Below are 23,190 nucleotides of genomic sequence, written 5' to 3'. Positions count from 1 at the left end.
TATGAAAAAGATACACACACCCAGCATTTATATCCCAGAGATTGGGCCTCATTCCGAGTATGGCGGTAAGGGATAGCGGCCACCGGTAACGAGACCGGTGGCGGTGATCCCTTACCGCCATACTCCGAGTTCCCTTTGCGCCCTCGCCCTTAACGCCTGCTTTGAGCAGGTGTTAAAGTCGAGGGCGCAAAGGGGCCTCCAAGCCAATAACGGTGACCGTAATGAACGGTCACCGTTATTTGCATCTTCCCCATTCCCATTGAGCCCTATGGGGGCTCATTTGGGAATGGGGAAGAGCCTTGGTGAATGGGGAATTACCGCCCCGCCAACCTTGGAATGGGGCGGTAATTCCGCCATCCACCAAGGCGCTGCCGGTCCGGGTACGGCGTCAACCAAGGGGTTAATAGCGCCATTGGTTAGCGCCGTACTCGGAATGAGGCCCATTGTTTTGTGTTATGAGTTAAGAGAAGCCACAAAGATACGTATCCTCCAGCATGGATACAGGACACCAATTGGGAGCTGTTAGAAAGTTCTACATGCTCAAGGACGAATATAGCAGAGCGATTATAAACTATAACGAAAGTACATCTAGTCCTCCTAGAATATACACATGCTCAAGCAGGAGTACAGGAGACGGATCAGAAGTTAAGAGTAAGGTACACGTGCCTTAACCTAGATTGAGGCTCAGATTAGGTGTTAGTAGAAGTTTGAGGCTAGAGGTTAGTCAATTGTGTGCAGTCGTAGACTTGGATTACAGGTGGCTTTGGTTTTCAAGCAGTGTTGTCATGAGTGACTTTGTGTTGTGCAATATACCAATAATCACAAATGTATTACGTGTTATTGGCCGAAGCCGCTCTATATTTAGCCACTGGCAATTTTGACAGGCACTATGAGATTACAGGAGTTGCACAGGATCGCACACTTTCGTTAGGTGGTGAAGTTGGCCTTTGAGCCCAGTCTGCAATTTCGGCACTTGACCACGTTATTTTTCATTTCTTGTCATAAAGTGCTGTATAATTATTTGCGATTGTTTGACTTGCATGAGCTAAAAAATAGTGTTTTGCGGACCACAACCGCAGTACACAAACCTCATGATAAACCAACACAACATTTTAAAGCAGTTATGGATCCTGAAATGCAAAAAGAGAATACAACTCATTTTCTCCATCATCATTGGAAGTCCTCTTGTACCAGAAAACTAAATGTCAGCCTAAAAGATATCATTTGGCTTCTGAAACTATACACAACAAAAAACTATAATACGTTCACTTGCTTAAAGTAGTTTTTTGAGACAATTTATTCATGATGTGAAGATGAATATTTGAAGTCGTAAAAAAAATGTGAACCATTTGTACTTCAAATAAGCAAATCTGAAAATGTGCTTGCCAGAGAGGCATTCGACATTTGGCTGGATCTCTCCTTTCTTGGAAGACTTCCACTCAAATAGTCTACATGAAAAGAAATCAAAGGCAAAGGGTTAAACAATGTACCAGTATGTAAGAAGGCAAACCTTTTCACCAAAAGCTCATTACTACACAGTGAGATGAGAATCTGTTCAGGATCACAGTACCGTCCAGTGGAAAAGACTAGATGGGAAATATCCAATTTCCCAATTAACACATTATGCTTTTTTTTTGGAGGGATGGGCAGTTTTTACAACCTTCATTTGGAAGGACTAGGCTCCAGACCTGCACCATACACATGAAATGTTAGTTTTTATAATTATAACGTTCTTGTGCAGGTACATTGTTTTGTATCAACTTCAGAAAGAAAAAAGACCAAAACTTGCCTTGCCAGAATTTGGAACAGTTATTTAGCATTGAAACACAAATCTCTGCAACAAGTGCTTAACACACTGAGCTTTTTTAGCCATTGTGGCACAATATCGTATCGATATGTGGTCCATACATTACCCAAAGACATGTGAACATTCTTCACTAGTTGTGCTACATTGAACCCACAAACTATATGTACTACAGTGAACAAAGAAAGCATTAAGTCATCAACTTGAAACTTAGTTGTCAACAGCCATGGCGCAGGCTCAGAACCTCATGAGCGTGCTATACAAGTTCATAACATCTGTCTTTTTTTTCTGTGAAAAATGTGCTTAATTTTTGTATCGGGCAGACAGGCGGAGGGAGAGGAGTGCTCCAAGAGTGGGTGCCCGAGGCATGCGCCCCTTCTGTGCTCTCATTAAGACGTCTCTGCCCTGGCATGGCCAATATGCACACTTGCTTGGCTTGGACTCCAAGTCAAACACTTTGTCTTGAAAAGGCTGAAAGGTTGCCGAGGATAATGGGAAAATTGTTACTTTAAATTGAAGTCTTGATGCTCGCTCATGTGGCGAGATAATTTGCATGTATTTTTGGGGGGAGCAGGGTATGAGTAAAGCCCAAGATGTTGTCTCTTATTGTTAGACAAAAGGCAGGAAAATTAAGTGCAAATGAAATGGATGTTTTTGCGAGGCCTGGTAAATAATTTGCATTTGGAATCGAATTTATTTTTTAAGTGTGCATCAGTCTGGGATTCTTCTGAATTGTTTAGAAGAAATTGAGGAATTGCTGATTGAGAGTGGGCTTCAGCAAGAAATGAACAGAGGTGGTCGTGCCTCATCCACAGGGTTGTTCAACTCCAGGCCTCGAGGGCCAGAAGCCTGACGGGTTTTCAGGATATCACTCATTAATATTAATGAGCAAAAAGTTGCATATATTTGTCATTGTATGCAAATCTCTCATAAATATTATTGAGGGGTATCCTGAAATTCCGACATGGACCCGGCCCCCGAGGTCTGGAGTTGGACAACGCTACGCTAGAGACACCCTCTATAGGTGTTGCACATCCTCTTGGGAAGCCAGGCTGGATAAAGATGAAATTGAAGGGAAGGGAAGGGAGAATCTACAGAACTTAGATGATCCCACAGTCCATGGTGGATCCTTTAACATGGATGGACCATTGAGCATTCTTTTTCTTCTACCTTGTTTGGTCTAGGCACTGATCGTTGGAACTTTCGTGAACCTTGCATTGAACTACGGTAATGGTTGAGTTGCGTGGCTGGTCTCCCATTAGGTCACCTACATAGGCTTTGACTGGTGCAAAACGCAAAGTACATTTAATCAAGGAAGTGTATCTGCCTGGCCAATATTGTATAGCCTGCTGGGAGTTACATTGACCAACTTTTGGAAATAGAGTTACAATTAACATACAATGCCTGGTGCAAAATGATGCTTGAATGGACTAGGACCCCAAGGTTCATGGGTGAGCGTAGGGTTTGCTCTGCCAATGTGGATCTCTTGACTAGTCCCAACGATGGCTTTCATGTTCCAGCACAGTCTTTCGTATCCGATGGTCAGGTTCTTGAATAGTCTGAACATACGTGAAAAAATGGCAATTTGAATACTATCGTCAAAATATATATATATTTTTTAATGTGTTACATTGTTTACCCTTTGTACTCTTTTGTGCCTACCTTTTCCCCTTTGGTTAATGCGTTGCATCATGGATGGGTTATGTTAAGCATGGAAAAGGGCCTCATCAAATTGAATTTGAAGTTCCAAATGTTTCACAGAGTAGTTCTGATCAGTTTTGTTCTGAGTCACTGATGATTTGGAAGTGTGAGCGTTTGAGTTCACTTATGGAATTTGAGAGCAAACATTGATTTTTAGGGACTGACCGGCTGTTATCCCTCAAACTCCTGAAGCGCGCTTTTCTCAAATGCAACATTGACGGTGATTACAACACATCTTTGCTGCAGGACCATTTTATGTGTGCATGAATGAACATGGCTGTTGTCGCACATCATGTGGTGTAAAGGGGATATAGTCTGAGCCGCGTAAACATGGAGAGGCAGTACGTGTTGAGTTCTGTGAGCAGATGGGAACAGAGTTGAGGAGGACCGGGGACGGAAGGAGGTGGGGAGCTGAGGTCTCCCCCCTAGAGGAGGACTGGGGACAGAAAGGGAAGAGGAGGCTAAGGAGGTCTTCCCCCTGCTCTGATTAACAAAGGGAAATGTGGAAGGGTAGGTAAGGGTCGCTTGGTGAACATAAGGGAAATCCGTGTAGGCTGCCATGCAAATTCCAACACAGTGTGGTGGCAGGGTTCGGTATTAGTTGTTGGGGCTATTGGCTTGAATTGCGGGAGCAAAATAGTTTGGTTCACCCACTCTATGTAGCCCTGATTAAGGGGGTAATTCATAGAATTCAGCGCACAAGTGGCGCACGCGGCTGGCGCACAGTGTGCGCGTGCGAATCCCTGCGCCAGCCGCGTGCGCTAAAATCCATTTCCGCGCACAGCGTATTCATGGATTCCAGCCACCAAAACCAGCCGTGGCGCACAGTGGCGCAGCGACCCTGCAGCAGCGCCAGTTACGCCCCCAAGAACGCCTCTCGCGCAGGGAAAAGCCATCAATATAGCCAATCCAGCGCAAAAGGCTGCGCTAACCCTGTACCAGCACAGCAAGCGGGCTACGTGTATCACTGGGGTGGGCGGGAAGTACCTCACGCGATTGGGCCCGTGCGAGCAGGGTACGCGTATTTCAGGGGTGCGGGGGAAGTTCCACACGCGATTTCATCATGGTACGTGTATTTCAGGGGTGCGCGGGAATTTCCACACGCGATTGGGCCCGTGCGAGCAGGGTACGCGTATCTCAGGGGTGCGCGGGAAGTTCCACACACGATTCCATCAGGGTACGTGTATTTCGGGGTGCGCGTGAAGTTCCACACGCGATATCAGCAGGGTACGTGTATTTCAGGGTGCAGGGGAAGTTCCACACGTGATTCCATCAGGGTACGTGTATTTCGGGGCACGGGGGAAGTTTCACACGCAAAATCAGCAGGGTACGTGTACTCCAGGGGTGCGCGGGAAGTTCCACATGCGATTCCATCAGGGTACGTGTATTACAGGGGTGCGCGGGAATTTCCACACGCGATTGGGCCCATGCGAGCAGGGTACGCGTATTTCAGGGGTGCGCGGGAAGTTCCACACGCGATTTCATCATGGTACGTGTATTTCAGGGGTGCGCGGGAAGTTCCACACGCGATTTCATCATGGTACGTGTATTTCAGGGGTGCGCGGGAATTTCCACACGGGATTGGGCCTGTGCGAGCAGGGTTCCACAGGCGATTCCATCAGGGTATGTGTATTACAGGGGTGCGCGGGGAGCACCACACATGAATTGCACGTGTGGGTCCTCCCAGGTGTTCCCTCTACACCCTCCACGGCCCCTGCAGGTGGCTCACACCACAGGGGCCTACCCTGCACATGTCCTGCAGGCACCCCATCCACCATGGTCATGCCCCCCAGCCAACCCACATGTCAACTTGCACTACTGCCCACCAACGCATGTCCCCCTGCACCCCCAGCCACCAGGGGCAGCCTCCACCAGGCCCCCACCCATGTCTACCAGCACCCCCACCCCCCAGCAGTGCAGGGGCACCCACCACCAGGCCCCCACCCATGTCTCCCACCACCCCCACCCCCCAGCCACCAGGGGCAGCCTCCACCAGGCCCCCACCCATGTCTACCAGCACCCCCACCCCCCAGCAGTGGAGGGGCACCCACCACCAGGCCCCCACCCATGTCTCCCACCACCCCCACCCCCCAGCCACCAGGGGCAGCCTCCACCAGGCCCCCACCCATGTCCAACTCATGTCTCCCACCACCCCCACCTGCCAGCAGGCCCCCACCCATGTCCAACTCATGTTCCCCATCCCCCACCCCCCAGCACTGTGGGGCACCTGCCAGCAGGCCCCCACCCATGTCCAACTCATGTTCTCCACCCCCCCAACCCCCAGCACTGTGGGGCACCCACCACCAGGCCCCCACCCATGTCCCATCCATGCCCCCCTGCACCTGGGTCCCACCAATCCCCAATCATGTCCGTAATGGCCATCCTCCCCTGCCAAAAGGCCCAACCAACTATCACATCCACCCACATATCAAAGGCAATGACATGTTACACACCCAATGTAAATAATGCAAATGAACACATGTCTGTCACACACAATGGCAGCAAGTGAATGTTAAGACACCCAACATGACATGCATGAAAGCAATGAGATGATACGACACATTGAAGGATGAAAATAAAAATGTATTTAAAATCAACTGGAATGGAAATGAAATGAGAAAAACCACAAAGCAAAACAACCAAAAGAAGAAGAATGTCCATGAAAAAAATCAAAAACACACAGCACAATCCAAAAAAATGGTGTCCAAAGTCACAGTCAGAAAAGTAATCCAAGTGTAAATGATAAACAAAAACCATTGCTCCATGGCGATGAAAAAAATCCAAAAAATAGACAAATCCATTGAAGAACTATTTACAAGATAATCCCGGGTCCATGCGCCCAACCAACTGAAACCTAACTATGACAACTAACTAAAAACTGAACTACATACAAAAATGTGGCGCATTGTCCAATCGCAACCAAATAAAAAAACTGAATAAAGGAAACCTAACACTAACTATATAACTATATACAAAGGCGGCAGGCAAGTCCAGCGGCTCACTCCGTGGTGTTCCGGGCCAGGGCATCATCGAACTCCTGTTCGATGTCCCGGAGGCAGTCCTGTTCCATGGCACCGACGGTCCGCAGGGACGACGCCGTCTCCTCCTCCAACCCCCTGCGGATTGCCTCGAGGCACTTGGCCCGCCTCAGTGCCCTCCGCATGGAGTCCTCCGCCCTGACCATTGTGAGCCGCGCCTCTTCCGCCCGCCGCCGCTCCGCACCTATCTGCTGGCCCAACCGCTGCCACACGGAAGACACTTCCCATCCTGGGTCCTCCTGCCGATGCCTGCCCCTCCGATGTTGATGGCCCCGAGCCATGATGACTCCCACGTTGACTCCGCTGCTGCCTCCGACGCCACTGCCTCTGCCAGCACAACGGCATCCAGGCTGATGGAATCCACCGACGCCGTCGTGCACGTGCCCTGCCTGATGATGCCGGCACATCCTCCATCTGCTGGGGTACAGTTGCTGTGGTGTCCACCCCTGCTGGACCTCTGACTCCCGACTGTGGCAGGGATGGGATCCCCACCGAGTTGGCTGCATTGTTCAGGGCAGGTCCACATGGGGCCCTGGTGGCATCTGGGCTGGAAGACGGCAAGGAGAACGACTGGCGTATAGTCTTCACAGAGGAGGAGAGGGCCGCCAGATTGGCCGACACATGCAGGAAACCCCCGAACATGGACGATCCCAATTGGGCCACGTCGGCACGGTGCTCTTCGTGATGACGTGCGTGCTCCTCCTGGGAAGCACGCATGGCATCACGAATCACAGCCGTGCGCATCGTGACCCCAATCAGGACCTTCTCCATACGGCCAGGGGTCCCCTCGTCCGCAGGTGGAGGGGAGTCAGATGACATGGACATCCCCTCTACCTGTGGACGGGCCTGGGACGGGGCATCCCTGCTGGTGCATGGTGGTGCACCCACAGGGTCAGGGACAGCGACATGCACGGGCCCCTCCACGGTGACCTGTGCTGCCTCCTGCCCCTGCCCCTGGACTGCACCACTTGCACCAGCAGGGATGCCCCCACCAGGCCCATTGTGTGCCTCAGTGGCGGCCTCCTCCTCCTCTGTGGAAACCACCAACCTGGATGGCTCCTCACCGTCTTCCGCCGTAGCAGGCCCCTGTGGGGGCTCACCCACCCTTTCCGCTGCAGCCGTGGGGGCATCCCCGCCGCCTTGCTCCACAGCGCCGTCTCCGCCCTCTTCTTCACTAGCCGCTGCGTAGAGGGAGACATAGAACACAAGCATCAGGGTACTGTACAATGGTCCCCTAGACATGAAGCAATAGCAGATGAGTGCCACTGTCAAAGTACACTTCCATCATGTCCCACCACAACACATGTCAGTCCAGGCAAAACACACACAGTGACAGTCATGGTGCATGCCATGGACATTTCCATACATGTCCAATGGACTCTCGAAACATACAATGTAATGGAACTCACATGCATCCTGGGTCATGCCTATCACATGCACACACTTCACCTCAGTCACATCCATCTGGCCCCGTACACCCCAATCACAGTGGATACAAGGATGACTAGGCTGCATCAGTGAATCTGTACATTGTCACAGACATGTGTCATGCATCCATGGCATTCACAAGTCACAGACACGCAGGTCAGGCACACAGACATGGATACCATATATGTACCTGGCATCAGCACCCATCCCTCACTCCCACCCATGTCCAGGAACAGAGACTGCCATGCTCTCATGTGTACAATCTGCATAGGGCTCCCCGTGCGGTTCACACATTACTGGTCGCACATGCATTACCATGATGTCCCTGCACACATACATGCGTACATGGCCTATGTCACACATACAGGCAAGTATCAGACAACCAGTACACTGCAACATGCCCTGTCTCACACAGCAATGCTTGGCCACTTACCGCTCAACTCCAGACGGGTCTCCCTCTCAAGGACCTGGGCGTGGAGCGCTGGGTGTACGCGTTCCAGGACCCTCATCTGGATGGAACTCATGCGGCCCCGGCCCCCCTCCACGAGGCGCCGGGCCTTTATGAGGGTCCTGGACCTCAAGTCCTCCCAGCGCTTCTTGACCTTCTGGATGGTACGGGTTGCCACCCCCTCCGCGTTGATGGCAACCACACAGTCGGCCCAGATCCTCTCCCGTCCTTCCTTGTTGGCGCGGGACGATCCGAAGAGGGCATCATACTACCCCAGGACTTGCTCTACCAGGACACCAACTTCGGTGGCAGTGAAGCTGGTGCCCCTCTGCCCCTCTGGCCGGGGGTTGCCACTGGTGCCAGATGTGGATGTGCCCGACATGGCAACCCCAGGGGCAGGAGTGGGTGGGCAACTGGGTCCTGGGGCTGGGCTGTGGAGCGATGTTATCCGAGTCGGGAGTCTTCTGTTCCAACAGGGGTGGACACAGCAACTGGACCCCTGCAGATGGCTGATGTGCAGGCACCAAATGGCAGGGCACGGTGGCAGCAGGTTGGCAGGCAGGCAGCAGCAGATGGCACGTGGGAGGCTGCTCGGGGCACTGGGGGGCAGTAATTCGGCCTTCTGGGCAGGAGCGTGGTCTTCTGTGTGTTTTCGCGTGGCCAGCTTGATACGGAGTGATTTGGCACGTGAAAATCCTGCACGTCAGCGTGAAAATCGAGGAAAGGCCCTTAGCGCGTAAGCGCGTCAGCACGCGTACGCGATTTCATTGGACCAAAGGCCCTTACAGCGTAAGCGCGTCTGTGATGTTTTGCGCACGGGCGTTGCCCTGGCAGGGCTTGGAGATCCCGCATGCCTTTACACTGTTCTGTACGTGCTTTTCGTGTGGTGCATGTGTTTTCCATCCGTTGGGGTTCACACGCTATTACTTCACAGCGGGTGTTGGCTACGCGTTCTTCTACATGCAAGGCAGACGGTGAGTGGTACCCCGCTCCCCCAGGCCCGATCGCGTGGAAAACTTCGCGCGAACCCCTGATATACACGTAGCCCGCTCCCCCAGGCCCGATCGCGTGGAAAACTTCGCGCGAACCCCTGATATACACGTAGCCCGCTCCCCCAGGCCCGATCACGTGAAAAACTTCACGCGAACCCCTAATATACACGTAGCCCGCTCCCCCAGGCCCGATCGCATGGAAAACTTCGCGCAAACCCCTGAAATACACGTAGCCCGCTCCCCCAGGCCCGATCGCGTGAAAAACTTCACGCGAACCCCTGATATACACGTAGCCCGCTCCCCCAGGCCCGATCGCGTGGAAAACTTCACGCGAACCCCTGATATACACGTAGCCCGCTCGCACAGGCCCGATCGCGTGAAAAAGTTCACGCGAACCCCTGATATACACGTAGCCCGCTCGCACAGGCCCAATTGCTGTATGTTGCCACTTTTGTAATGCGCAGGGACGCTACCGCCTGCCTTCGTGTGGCGGACGTGTTTCGGCTTGTGCGTGTCTTTGGCTGTGCGTGGCTTTGCCCTATTCGATTCCATGAATACATGTGGTTCGAGTGCGTGTGGGCGTTCCGTCTGCTTCCCTGCAGTACATCCCCAGTTACGCCCTTATTTTCGCGTGTTGTTCCCCATTCCGCGCGTTACGCCCCGTGTTCCGCCCACTTTCTGGTGTATGCACCGAGGTTGTGCGCTTTCACTGCGCGTCGCGCACGCCTTTCGGGATGTTGCAGTGACTTGTGCGCCATGCGCAGGTTTCGGGCACATCCCGAGGTATACACGTGCAGGGACCTCCATGAATCGCACACGTGCACCTGTTTTTTTGCGCTTGCGCCTGCTTGCGCAACTATTTTCGGCGCACGTTTGTTCCATGAATCGGCCCCTAAGTCTCCACTCTGTGCATAAATATTGTCATCTAGCGATATTCATGAAGGTATGAAAAGCTGCTGACCAAGAATAGTATATATGATATAATCCACTCTGGAGTCATAAAAGGTGTTTTTTTTTCTAAGACCGGGCAAAACTGTCAGCTATGCCTCACACTTGCCAGGCCCCCTTTACTTCTGCCTATCTTCCTAAAAAGTTGCCAAAACAAATTCCCTTTAATGGTGATCCTGTTTTAATTCTCAGTTGAAGGCTGCTGCCATTTTCAATCTCTTTGGTGTATGTGGTCTAGTCCTGTACGATCTACCATCCCTTCCAGTCTCATGACAGCACATGGTGGTCACATTCTGGTACAGTGAGATCAGATGTAGGCTCCCATGTCCTCAATTTTCCAGATGGATGAGACTTAATGGAATGCTCGCACTTGCCATGGGGTCCCTTGAGAGCTCTGAGTATCTACAAAGGCTGTGACATTTGTATTTGTGCTTAGGAAGCTGGGACACTATTTTAGCACTTAGTAGTCTTTCTGCTAACTGACTATCTTAGAAACTCTACTGCCGGCAATGATTTTTCTTAATCTAAGTATACACTTACATGTTCCCAAGCTGCCTGCTGCTTGTCCTAGCACTCTACGGGGGTTCACATAACTCTGGTACTTGGAGCAGAACAGTAGCTGGAAATCGCCAGAAGTTCTTACTCTGGCCTGCTAACTCCTGCATCGCACCGCATGGGAGGTTCTGGGGTGCGCCCTGGAACTGGTTCATGTCCCTGCTGCAGGGAACATTACTAGTGGGTGCAGTTATCTGGTGGGATGTTGAATGATACTGTTTGAGGACATTTAATTCTGTGGCACATTATTCTGCAAGGCCTGATTATCCTGGTTCCCTATTCTGAAAAGGCACCATCCTCTAACACGATAATTACCGCTGATCTCTGCTTTCAGGTTGCATAGCTATGGGGCCTTCCCCATATCTCAATGTTATTTTTTCATGTTCTTTCTCTTGGGATTTGCCTCGGGTTTTTGATTTGTACTTTCAGGTTGCATAGCTATGGGGCCTTCCCCATATTTCAATGTTATTTTTTCATGTTCGTTCTCTTGGGAATTGCCTCGGGTTTTTGATTTGTACTTTCAGGTTGCATAGCTATGGGGCCTTCCCCATATCTCAATGTTATTTTTTCATGTGGGAATTGCCTCAGGTTTTTGATTTGTACTTTCAGGTTGCATAGCTATGGTTCCTTCCCTCCATCTCGGAATGTTATGATTGTTATGTTTGTTCTCTTGGGGTGTGATTACGTTTTTTGATTTGTACTTTCAGGTGCATAGCTATGGGTCCTTCCCTTCATCTGTTAATTTATGTTAAGTGCATTTGATAAAGCGCAGCAAAGACCTGAGGGTATCTTTGGGAATGGAAAATCTAGAATCAACCACAAAACAGTAAAGAAAAAGACCACCCCTAACTGACAAATAAAAACGTCTTGAGTATTTTCCTGACGTACTGGGGGTCTGACATAGCCCTTAGCAAAAAAGGGAGGAAGTTCCAAAGAGCTGCAGCCGACTGCGGAGAAAGCCCGGCCACCAATAGTGCTCCCAGAAACTAGAGGAACACAAAGGAGCAAGAGGTCGGCTGAGTGAGGATTGCGGGAAGAAACATACTTGACAAACTTCTCCTGAAGATACAGAGTGATTTAAATGTAACTCTGGCTTCCTTCCACAGGGAGATCACGACATCACAGCGGTGTGGGCAAATATAGGAAGGCCTACAACCAGGCGGGCCGCAGAATTCTGCCACACCTGCAAACGTTGAGTCAAGAAATTAGGTTGAGAAAGAAATGGATCATCACAGTAATCAAGCATACCAGATATGGTGGCAGAAACTACCTGGCTTCTCAAACTCTCTGGGATTTATGGCATAATTTTCCTCAATGTTCTGAGTTTGCTATGGCCAGAGCTGCATCTCGCACTAATCTCTGGGATCTTAGAAAGTGATGAGGTGATCTTCGCTCCCAAATTCTTAACTATGTTTTGCTATGTTAAAGTTTTTCACACCTGAGGGTGTAGTGCAACCGACACCACAAGTCAACCTGGTGCTAAGAGCAGAAACCAACGATCACGAAACAGAAAGAAGGAACTAGAACAGTAAGGTTTTTAACGCCTTCCTAAACTGCAGATGCGCAGAAACCCTATACAAGGATACAGGAAGAGCATTCCAGAGAACAGCGCCACTGAACGGGAAAGAGCATCCACCAGTTCTCGCTTGATTGACCCTGGGGACAGCCAAAAGAAAGCAGCCCCTAAGCATAATGCACGAGCAGGAACATAGGGCTGAAATATTTGCTGCAGGTATTTCGGGCTGACACCATAAAAAGCCTGATGTACAAGGCACAGAGAATTAAAATGGACACGCAAAGCCGTTGAAGCTATCTTAAAACGGGAAATATGTTCCCGAAAACGAGGGCCTGTGGCAAGGCATGCGGCCGAGTTCTGGAGAGCCTGCAGATACTGCATCAAATTGTCAGGTTGAGACAAATAAAGAGAATTGCAGTAGTCTATTTTGCTAAGGACTAAAGCAGAGACTACTGGGGCTTGCGAATGAATAGCGATAAATGGAAGGAACCTCTTAAGAATTTTCAATTGAAAATGTCCAGATTGGCAAACGGCACCAACCTGAGAGGGCATAGACAAAGAAGCGGAGATCTTAACCCCCAGGTTCTTCACCACATAGACAGCAGTAGGGAAAGGACCAAAAGAGGAGGGCCAAAAAGACAGACGAACCCACAACCAAAACCCTGGTCTTGTCGCCATTTAGTTTAAGCCAATGTTCGGCCATCCAGCAGCCCGTGGCTATTATAGTCTTGCAGCTGAGAGGCATGGGCAGGATGAAGGAGATCCAGCCTTACCAGAAACTGCTTGTCATCAGCATATGAGTAACGTCTAAAGCCGTGGGTGGGGATGAGGGCGATCAAAGTCCAAATATAAATGTTAAAGGGAATGGGGGACAGGGCAGAGCACTGCGGAAACACCACACAACAAAGCCGAAACTGCATAGAGGAAAGGTTGAAGCAAAAGACGCTGTGACCAATCAGAAAGAAAAGATTGAAACCAGTTAAGGACCGGGCCAGCCAGGCCAGCAGCAGCTAAATGGATGACCAGGATGGAGTGGTCGATGGTATCAAAGGCAGCAGTCAGATCTAACAAAATCAGCGCTGCCACTCCACCCTGATCAGCAATAAGAATAAGATCGCCAAGCACTGAGACCAACACGGTCTCGGTGCCCTGGCCAGGTCTAAAGCCCGACTGAAAGTCATCAAACAAAGATGAAGACTCACAGAAACCTACCAGAAGAGACACCGGAGTGGGCAGGAGGCCCCAGGAAACTTGCCAGAAATCCCTTGACCACATAGACTGCACAGCTAAGGATCTCCCTAGACTCCTTATGTCTATCTTCTCAGAATTTAGCTTGAGCCAATTGGCATTTATCGAATTGCTGATGTCGTAAAGATAATTACTCAAGCGAGAAGACAACAGATCGTGATCAATTCGGAGAATCAGCTTTGTATCATCGTCGTATGCATAAAAGCAGCAGTCGTGGGCGTGAATGAGTTTGGCCAGAGGATATAAATGTTAAAGAATGGTGGAATAGCCATCTCAGAATGTTATGATTTTCATGTTCGTTCTCTTAGAATTTGCTGAAGGTTTTTGATTTGTACTTTCAGGTTGCATAGATATGGGTCCCCCCCTCCATCTGGGAATGTTATGATTTTTATGTTAGTTCTCTTGGGATTTGCTTAAGGGTTTTGACTTGTACTTTCAGGTGAATAGCTATGGTGCCCTCCCTCCATCTTGGAATGTTATGATTTTTATGTTCGTTCCCTTAGGATTTGCTTATGGTTTTTGATTTGTACTTTCAGGTTGCATAGATATGGGTCCCCCCTCCATCTCAGAATGTTATTTTTTCATGTTTGTTCGAAAAAACGTAATCACTCTGAATTTCTGAAAGATTTCTACCAGAGCCCCTAACCTGATTTTGATCCCACGCAGAATGCTAAACTGTAAATTAAATTGTTTTAAAAAGAATTGCACTCTTTGTTCTGTGTATGTATGGAAAGCATGGTTTGAATAGTAACACCAGACTTAAAACCCAGCGTTGTCCGGTCAATATGTGTGGATAGCGTAATGTTCACAAAAGAGTTCAATCAGTTTTAGAAAAGTACAAATTATGTAATCAGTGTGCAGGTTCGTCCATTAACCCTTCCCCCTGCCTTGTACTCTGCCTTTCTATATCTGTATGTCAGTGTGCAGCTTCTTAGACCAGTTTATTCACTGTTTCAGTGTATGAATAATGGACACAATGAAAAATTGTACTCCTGTTTCACATTGTAAAATAGAAGGCACGTTTAAAAAAATAGTTCTGAAATGACTGCTCTCCATCGTCGGCTTTGCACGCCCCGGTTCACTGCCTACCTATGCGAGTATACCCTTGGTAGTACATTAAACGGAGAACGTTCTGCGCGGTTGGCTCTGCAGATGTCCACTGGGAACGAGCATTCTGGCATCTCGCTTGAATCTGCTTGTTCCATTGATGCCGGGATGAGAGGCTTAAAATGGTATATTTCCATGTTCTCAGACATGGTGGAGCCACAAGATGTTTGTTGCTAAATTCTACTCGGATAGTTCAATCTAGGTGTTTGATTTGTGAACAAATAACCACAGTCCCTCGCCCAAATTATAAAGCTCTGATCCATTCATTGTGGAATGTTCTCTGCTAAAGGAAGACAACTGTGGTCTACATACAAATGGAAGATGTCCCTGATCTGGAATAAAGTCTGTCTTGTAAAAGTGAAATACCGGTATCTCTCCCATATCTGGAACGCCCGGGAACATGTTTCATCTAGAACTTCATACAGTCTTTTGCCAAATGTTACAATTTCAGCAGATTCGAAATTGACGCCACAGGATGATTAACTGATTGTCCAAAGATCACACATGTTCAGGGGGGGAGAGGTGGGGCTAGACTTAGAAGCCAGGTCCTGACGAAGGCGGGCAGTAGTCTTGTCCCAAAAGCCTGAGGGAAGTAGCAGAGTAGCATTACCCACAAGGCCCCACCCTCTCACTCCCAAGCAATAAAGATAGGCGAGAAAAGCCGGCACTCTGGAAGAAACTGGCCATATAAAACCACCATCGACAACCCTCAATGGAATAAAGATGTCTGTTAAATAACTCTATACAAAGTATATCACTAGACGAATTATTTGTGCTCTTACTGTTATTTACCTTGTTCTATTTGTAATCTCTCACCATCATTGTCTGTCGCTTACTTCCCACTTTGTACCATGAGTGGGGGGGGGGGAATCACAATCTTAGACCCTCTTATCCCTTTGAACCGCAAATAGGATGTGGACAGTAATTCATTATTCTCTCCCCAACCCTTTTCTTTCTCAAATCGCCCCCCCTTTGTCAATCCCCACCCTCCACTATTTGTTTCCTCTCTACGACCTGTGGCTAAAAGCTCCCCCACACCCCCCCTTTTAGCGGGCTCACTGCCTCACTCCTTGGTGGCTTTCTGTCTTTCACATCTTGTACTTTTTCGTGCTCTTACTGCCTCTGCGGCTTGCTTTCTAGCTCAGACGTTTGTGGTTTGCCCTCTTCCCTGCCCCTTCAAGGCTGTCTGGCTCTCTTCTCGGCCCCTTTGTGGCTGGCTGGCATTCTTCCCTGCACCTTTGTGACTGGCTGGCTCTCTGCCCTGCTCCTTTGTAGCTGGCCGATTCTCTACCCTGCCTCTCTGTCTGGCTCCCGACCCTGCCCCTTTGTGACTGGCTGGCTCTCTTCCATGCCCCTTTGTGGCTGGCTGGCATTCTTCCCTGCACCTTTGTGACTGGCTGGCTCTCTGCCCTGCTCCTTTGTATCTGGTTGATCGTCTACCCTGCCTCTCTGGCTGGCTCCTGACCCTGCCCCTTTGTGACTGGCCGGCTCTCTTCCATGCCCCTTTGTGGCTGGCTGGCTCTCTTCCCTGCCCCTTTGTGGCTGGCTGGCTCTCTTCCCTGCCCCTTTGTGGCTGGCTGGCTCTCTTCCCTGCCCCTTTGTGGCTGGCTGGCTCTCTTCCCTGCCCCTTTGTGGCTGGCTGGCTCTCTTCCCTGCCCCTTTGTGGCTGGCCGGGTCTCTTCCCTGCCCCTTTGTGGCTAGCCTCTTCCCCCTGACCCTTTGTGGCTAGCCGACTCTCTTCCCACTGCCTCTGTGGCTTGCTGGCCCTCTTCCCTGCCCATGTGTGGCTGACTGGAAAGCTCTTTACCCTGCCCCTTTGTGGCTAGCCGACTCTCTTCCCCCTGCCCCTTTGTGGCTAGCCGACTCTCTTCCCCCTGCCTCTTTGTGGCTAGCCACCCTCTTCCCTCTGCCTCTTTGTGGCTAGCCGGCCCCATTCCCTGCCCCTTTGTGGCTAGCCGGCCCCATTCCCTGCCCCTTTGTGGATTGCTGGCCCTCTTCCATGCCCCTTTGTGGCTGGCTGGCCCTCTTCCCCCTGCCCCTTTGTGGCTGGCTGGCTCTCTTCCCCCTACCCCTTTGTGGATAGCTGGCTCTCTTCCCCATGCCCCTTTGTGGCCAGCTGACTCTTCCCCCGGCCCCTTTGTGGCTAGCCGACTCTCTTCCCCCTGCCCCTTTGTGGCTAGCCGACTCTCTTCCCCCTGCCCCTCTGTGGCTTGCTGGCTCTCTTCCCTGCCCCTCTGTGGCTGACTGGAAAGCTCTCTTCCCTGCCCATTTGTGGCTGGCTCTCTTCCCTCCACCCTTGGTGGCTATCTGGCTCTCTTCCCTTGTTCGTTGTGGCTGGCTGCCTCTCTTCCCTGCCCCTTCGTGGCTGGCTGGCTCTCTTCCCTGCCCCTTCGTGGCTGGCTGGCTCTCTTCCCTGACCCTTCGTGGCTGGCTGGCTCTCTTCCCTGCACCTTCATGGCATGGCATGGCTGGCTGGAAAGCTCTCTTCCCTGCCCATTTGTGGCTGGCTCTCTTCCCTCCACCCTTGGTGGCTATCTGGCTCTCTTCCCTTGTTCGTTGTGGCTGGCTGCCTCTCTTCCCTGCCCCTTTGTGGCTGGCTCTCTTCTCTTCACCCTTGGTGGGTTTCTGTCTCTCTTCCATTCACGCTTGGTGGCTGGCTGGCTTTCCTCTGTGCCCCCTTGCACTATTATTGTTTTCGATGGTTCTGTACTGGCTCACTCCCTCTCGAAGCGTAAAGCCTGCCCTTGGTGCAGTTTACCTTAAAACGCAAAGGAGGTGCACCATTCGTGTGCATGTTTGATTAAGAACACTGCAGGTTTAAAAGTAGCGTGGGGGCAGAGCTAGAGTTTAGAAACCATTACTCATCCCTTTCCTCTTGCAGAGCAGTAGTCTTCTCAGTTGGAGCCCCGCAAAAGTCACAAATATTTAGAAATTAAGCTTCAAAAGAGCAAGCTTGTCTGTTTTGTGACTTTGAAATGGCCGCGTTATAAGCTAGGCAGGTCTTTGCCTGCATGCGATGTGGTTTTGTTGCGGTAGGATGAGTCGGTTGTCTTTTGTAGAGCACTAATCTCTGTAATGTATGCAAGCTTCCTGCTAAATCTGATCCGGATGCCACAGAGTCCGGCCATGCTGACAGGAGAACACACACTGAGGCTGGAAAGCACAATACAGAAATTGCCCTTTAATGTGTTCCTGATCTAATTGTGTGGCCTGCGTCGCATCTAGATAGGTTGTGAATATCGGCTCCTGCCTACTTGGATAGAATTAGTAAAGCTCAGCATACACTACACTTGATAGAACTCCAAATAAAATGTTAGAAATGTGAATGTTGACGTGCGCCGCACTTAGTTATAATTCCTAGCTCTGCCTCACATCTAGATGGGATTGTGAGTATTAGCAAGCAGCATACTCTGATGAAACTGTAAATGTTGGCATATGCAAAACTTAGAATTGAGAACATTAGCCTGTGCCGTATCTAAACAGAATTGTGAATGTTAGCCTGTGTCGTATCTAGACAGAATTGTGAATATTAACATAGGTCACACCTAAATGAAACTTGAATGTTAGCATGTGCCACACTTAGACGTAATTCCTAATTTAGGCCTGCGTCGCTTCTAGACAGAATTGTGAATGATAGCATATGCCACACCTAGATGGAACTTGAATGTTAGCATGTGCCACACTTAGACGTAATTCCTAATTTAGGCCTGCGTCGCTTCTAGACAGAATTGTGAATGATAGCATATGCCACACCTAGATGGAACTTGAATGTTAGCATGTGCCACACTTAGACGTAATTCCTAATTTAGGCCTGCGTCGCTTCTAGACAGAATTGTGAATGATAGCATATGCCACACCTAGATGGAACTTGAATGTCAGCATGTGCCACACTTAGACGTAATTCCTAATTTAGGCCTGCGTCGCTTCTAGACAGAATTGTGAATGATAGCATATGCCACACCTAGATGGAACTTGAATGTCAGCATGTGCCACACTTAGACGTAATTCCTAATTTAGGCCTGCGTCGCTTCTAGACAGAATTGTGAATGATAGCATATGCCACACCTAGATGGAACTTGAATGTCAGCATGTGCCACACTTAGAGTTGAGAACATTAGCCTGTGCCATATCTAGACAGGGTTGTGGGTATTAGCATGTGCCACACTTAGACGGAATTATGAAGATTACCAAGCACAACACTTAAAAGCAAATGAGAATGTTAGCATGTGCCACACTTTGATAGAATTATGAACATTCGCCCGTGCAGTATCTAGATAATATTGTGAAGATTGACTGCCATACTCAGACTGAATTATGTAGGTCAGCAAGTGCCACACTTAGACAGAACTGTGAATGCTTGCATGTTAAATGTCACATAACCCACTAACCAATATAAACTCACTCTTTGCATACTTAAAAAAACCTCGCGTAACCATCTCTCGCACAACAAGCTGCACGCACTTCACCACACTGCAACAACACATAAATTGCACCAACAGCACACACGGACCGACACTGATCCAATACTCGCACCAAAGCTCAGCATCCGGTGTCTACCGAGTTGAAGCTGCCAACAGTACACCACTCCTCTCACTATCCTACTCCCTCTCCACCATACTAACCCATGCCACCTTCTCATTAACAGATCCTCCAGAGCGTCTGGGGACCTATTCCGTTGGTGACGGTGCGCTATATAAGTACCGTTAATAGATTACGTGCTTACATCTCATAGATATTTAAAAAAAGACAAATCACTGTTCGCCTTTGGAAGTTACAAGCCTATCTCCTTGATAATCCAACTGTAGTATATCCATTATTTTGGCGCCAAGTTAGAAGGGGTTATCCCCGACATCATAAACTGTAATGGGGTGGCATTTGTCATGAGGAGTTACTCTGCAGACGTGACCCAATGACGTCTGTTTTTAGCCCTTAGAAGAATGGGTTTGAGTCAGCAGTCACCCCATCTGTAGAGAAAGTCCCATCACATTAATGCAGGGGAGTAATGGAATGGATGTAATGCAATGGATGGTCAAAGGTCAAGCTTTCATGGGCTGTTTCACAGGGTCTAGAAGACATCAATTGCAACTTACCAAAGGTCTGGCTTCCACCCCGTTTAAATTTAAGCGTGTCCTTTATTAGCTCCGATTCATCGTCCTTACGGATCCACTAGCTTTTCATTTAAAGCTGGTTTCTGGGGTCTCAATTTTGCAGGCGAAGACAAAAGGGTTACCCATGTGCAGATCTTTTGTTACGCAAGAGCCTTTCTACTAGAAGTCAATACCCGCAGTAGTATGGCCTCAATTGATATCTCGAACATCTTTCATTACAAGATTAAAAGGCAAAATCTGCATTCCCCTATGTCCCAATTCCTTTCCTCCACGCTTAAAGGATATTCCGACCACACAGGGCATGGCATGCAGGAGCGACCATGACTATGCTTCCCCAAGCACAACCCTCGGCTTCTTCCTTCAGTCTTTTTCTCCGTACGGTCAGGATTGGAGAAGTGTGGCACACGGGTTCTTTTTTTCTGCTCTTTTTGTCCTTCGTTATACCTTTGTCTTCTCCACTTACGGCTGTCATTTTTGACATGGGTTCTTTCCGCCTATGTCGGAGCTAAAGGGGTTTTCTTCATGTTCCTTTTCATGGTCTCAGAGCCACAAGCACTATGAAGTGTTCCAGGCAGGGTCATAGGGGTTTGTATTACATATGTTTTGGTTGGGCTGCTTGGACTTGGTCAGTGGGAAGAGGAATTTGGTTCAGTGCCACCAGCACACCTCAGAAAATTCAGTGCAAAGAAACATTAAAAGATGAGGATCCTCATTTTTAGGACGCTTGAGTGGGTTAACTCAGGGGGTGTCTGGTTCAGACCCTCAGTGTGTGTGCATGCATGCATGAATGAATGCTACTGGCAGCAAAGCAGATGATCCCCAACAAGGGGCTAAAAGTAATGGTACATCCCCGAGGTAACTCACACCACAGGGGATGCATCTATCTGGCATCGGGGGGGGTGGCGGGGGGGACCCAGACAACCCCCTTCAGGGGCTAATTCTTCTCTGGTGCTGCTAAGATTACCTGATTAGGGACTAAATCTTCCAGAGATCCTAAACTTCCCCAGGCCCTCCTTTCCCCACTTTCCCACACCCAAATAGTATTCCTTCCCCCAGCCACAGCAACAGGAAGCAGGGTGGCTTATTTTCCCATGAGAAAAGTGTGAACGCTGGCTTTGAAGTTTGACCAAATATTTTAATAATGCACACACACACAAAAAACACACAACACACACACACACACACACACACACACACACACACTTAATAATGCTGATGGTTGCCTTGTCCCCAGAAACCGGCCTGTACAAAAGAAAAAGCGCACACCTTCTTTTGCTTTGATGATGGTCATCACGGCAAAAGAAGGTGCTTTTTTTTTGTCTTCATGAATAGGCTCCTAATGGAGCCTGAGGCCCCACAAAGGCCAGTCCTCTGTCACACTATGGGTGGTGGCAGAAGGGTCGGATTGGCGCCTGGCTGGGCCAAAATAGTCCCTGGGGAGTAAGGGCCGGTTTCAGGCCATGCTTGGACCGTTTTGAAAAACAAAAATCGGAAAAATTCATTTTTTTCAAATTTATTTTTTCATTTTTTATTCTTCAAAAACCTTTCATCCTTCTTGGGTACCAACACCAACACAGGTTGAGTGATATTGTATGTATATTTGTTCTATAAAAAAAAGCTTAAGGGTAAGTGCTATATAATACCATATTATCATGTGGCCTTGGACGTCTGCTTGCTTTCACAGTAATTTGACAATATGGATCTATACACACAGAAATTAATGATACGTATGGTGATCCATTCTTGTGTGAAATGTATATCACCCTAGTGAAATCATAAGCATATTTTTCGTAGTGTAGTTTACTTAGGAACAATGCTATTTGATGCCACTTCCTATTTATTCAAGGGGTGAAAGGTTGTGTTTCTTCGCTTCCCGGGATGTCACTTTGGTGTGGGGTCAAATTACATCACTTCCGGTGATATCATCAGAGGTCAAGTGTCGTGAGGCGAGGGGTGGGCCACTTTTTTGAGGCGAGGGGTGGCCCACTTTTTTTTGGGTGACCGGGCCTATTTCTTGTCCCAGTCCGACCCTGGGTGGCAGCAGTGCTGTGGAACTGCCCAAGTGTCACAGAAGTGCTAGAACATATTTGGGCACAGGCACCTACTGTTTTACAAATTAAGCACTTGGTATACACATGCAGTTGCAATTAAATGTTCATTAAAAAAGTATGCCCTCAAGAGTATGCTATCGCAGAGAAACGGGGACCCCAAAGCCAGTTCAACTACCCACTCCCAGGTGTGCTACTGAACAGGTAGTTGTAAGTCGATAGCCAACCAACCTCTTTCTCCTATCTGTGCTACTGTACTATACAAATTAGGGGGAATCGCTCTCCTGCAGCCTCTCTCCCAGTCATCGATTCTTGATGATTTACTGGTGCAGTCACAAAAAAAAGATGTTTTGGGGTTTCATTTTGTTTACAAAAGTAGCGCATTGCTAAAACCCCCTGGCTGCCAGTTCATTGTCCTTGGAGCGTCCCAGGCTCCCTACCCCCTGAGAGCCACCAACCATGGGTGCTGTTTTATAACAAATGAAAGACGCAGACAGAACAATAACTGTGTGAGTCAACTGAGAGATGAATGCACTCATGCTCCATTCAGAGAGAGGCTTTGAAAATGTAGCTCTGACAAATCAGAGAATCAGGGGGGCAAAGAAGCACTGCACATCTCCGTTCCCTCTTCATGGGTTTACGGTTGCCACCTGAAAGGTTACCAGCAGCTAACCTGCCATCCTGTCCCAACTCCATGCCTCGTGTACTATTCTCTGGTCAACCAAACCCTGTGAACTCATAGGACGCATAAGACCCACAGAAGTCTTTTTACCGCCCGTCCTGAACGTTTCTTGCACTAGTGCTATTAACGCGTGCAGCTCCAAGGTATAATAACAACCACTGTTTGTGGGTAAAGGGCTGGCATAAAGTCTCTATTTCAGAGCCAGAGTCAATTGATAAGGTGCTTGTGGCAGTATGGAGTTCCAGGCCTCTGCTTGGACGCCGGGTTCTGCAACCTTTAGCTCTGCAGATGTGTTGGACTACAATGCTCATCAGCCCCAGCCAGTATAGTCAATGGTGATGGATCATAGGAGTCGTAGTCCAAAACATCTGGAGAGCCACATGTTTAAGACCCATGGCTTTAAGGAACAGGAAGTAAAATAATCCATGAAAGTAACAGGAGTATGACGTTCCTGGATCTACATGGGTAGAATAAAGGTAGGCTAGAAGAACAGCCTGGGAGCATCAAGTTTATGTAGGATGCAATGGTGGGGGTCTGAGTCACCTGAGGAGACGGGAATGGTGGGGG

General features: G+C 49.1%; 1 protein-coding gene across 1 annotated transcript in view; it reads left to right on the top strand.

Moving 5' to 3' along the window:
- The window catches only part of CAPN5 (calpain 5), an 820,088-nt gene that overhangs the window by 455,270 nt on the left and 341,628 nt on the right, over positions 1–23,190 (top strand). The window lies entirely within an intron of this gene.

The sequence above is a fragment of the Ambystoma mexicanum genome, chromosome 7q (assembly GCF_040938575.1).
Source record: "Ambystoma mexicanum isolate Mex_15411 chromosome 7q, UKY_AmexF1_1, whole genome shotgun sequence".
Classification (NCBI taxonomy): Eukaryota; Metazoa; Chordata; class Amphibia; order Caudata; family Ambystomatidae; genus Ambystoma; species Ambystoma mexicanum.
The sequence above is the reverse complement of the archived record's forward strand: the minus strand, read 5'-3'. Positions and strand labels throughout refer to the sequence as shown.